The sequence below is a fragment of the Hippopotamus amphibius genome, chromosome 3 (assembly GCF_030028045.1).
Source record: "Hippopotamus amphibius kiboko isolate mHipAmp2 chromosome 3, mHipAmp2.hap2, whole genome shotgun sequence".
In the NCBI taxonomy this organism is placed as follows: domain Eukaryota; kingdom Metazoa; phylum Chordata; class Mammalia; order Artiodactyla; family Hippopotamidae; genus Hippopotamus; species Hippopotamus amphibius.
The window spans coordinates 107,225,387-107,227,095 of NC_080188.1; the positions used below are offsets into that span (position 1 = coordinate 107,225,387).

The 1,709-nt window shown below is 38.0% G+C and overlaps 1 pseudogene; it reads right to left on the reverse strand.

Annotated features, from left to right (window-relative positions):
• Nucleotides 1–256: 256 nt before the first annotated feature.
• Nucleotides 257–1,366, reverse strand: LOC130848562 (olfactory receptor 4C11-like; annotated as a pseudogene).
• Between the last annotated feature and the right edge of the window lie 343 nt (nucleotides 1,367–1,709).

Consider the following 1,709-nt stretch of genomic DNA (forward strand, 5'->3'; position numbering starts at 1 on the left):
ATTTTCTCTTTTTCATCAGTCTCATTTTATTTATTTATTTATTTTTTAAGAATTTTTATTGAGATACAGTTAACATACAATAAACTGCATATATTCAGAGCATAAAATTTGGTATTTTTTTCTTATTAGTAATGTATATATGGCAATCCCAATCTCCCAATTCATTCCTCCCCAACCCTCCCTGCTTTCACCACTCATTTTATTTAAACAGTGACAGAATTAGCAATTGGCATCTTCTGCTCTTTGCTTCCTTGAGTCAGAGTTTGTTGCACCATAACTTTCTCATGGCATGTCTGACTTCTGCATTCCTCAGAGTGTAAATCAGAAGGTTGAGCAAAGGTGTCCCAATAGTGTAAAACAGCCACCATCTTGTCCACTGGAAATACAGTTAGAGGGTGAGTGTATGTGAATATACAAGGTACGAAGAATAGGGTGATAACGATAATGTGGGAGGTGCAGGTAGAAAGGGCCTTCCTTCTTCCTTCTGCACTATGATTACTCAGAGAACATAAGATGGAAACATAGGAGAGTAGCAGCAATATGAAACTCACCATGCATATGGCCCCACTGTTAAACACTATGAGTAGATTCATGACATATGTGTTCATGCAGGCAAGTTTCAACAAAGGTTGCATATCACAGAAATAATGGTCAATAGCCTTGGGGTCACAGAAGGGTAATCTCAAAGCCAAGAGAATCTGTGCTGAAGAGTGGATACAAGACCCCACCCAGGTCAGCTTCACCAATGCACTGCAGACACGCTGGCTCATGATGGTTGTGTATTGCAGAGGCTTATCAATGGCCATGTAGTGATCAAAAGACATGAGGATGAGCAACAAGGTCTCCATGCACCCAAAGAAGTGAACTGCAAAGACCTGGGTCATGCACTTGTTGTAGGAGATGACTTTCTTGTCAGATACAGAATCTACAATCAACTTAGGGGCAGTGGTTGTTGAAAAACAGGCATCAGCAAAGGATAAGTAGAAAAGGAAGAAGTATGTGAGGCTCCCAAATGTCTGGCTATACCTTATGGTCTTCACAATTTGGAAGTTTGCCAACAGAGTTGTGACACATAGGAACAAGAAGATCACAAATACTACTTTCTCCTTTAGTAGGTCCTGTGTCAGTCGAAACAGAATGAACTCATTCACACTGCTATTCACCTGTATGGTTACAGTGAACAGACAGCTGAGAAGTGGTTCATCTGCAAAGCAAGTTGAGGAAATGGTAACTTGGTAATAGCCGTGTATTTGGACATGGAATTACAACTTTTAGAGTTCTACTTTCATCAGCATGTATGACTGTGTTTCTCACAGTTTTCATGCGTTATACTCACTTCGGAAACTTTTTTTTTAATATTGACCATGCTTTAGCCATGGGCATTGATTCAAGTTCTTCCTATGTAGAACAAACATTTTTTTGGGGGTAGGGAAAACCCTCAAGTGATTGTTTTCTCTTGCCAAGTCTGAGAACTAGTGAATTTGTTTTATAATCTTGATTAGGTCATTTCAATGTCTTGAAGTTCTTTCTTCATATGACAGAGATTCTAATAAATACATTATTAAGCATATGTATATGCATATGATATATGTGTACATATTATGTGCCTCAATTACTGACAAATCATATCCTTCTATAATTTAGAAATAGTATATTTAAAGATTCTCTCTCGAGCAAACACATTTCTTGGTTTGAAGACCAGTATTTCT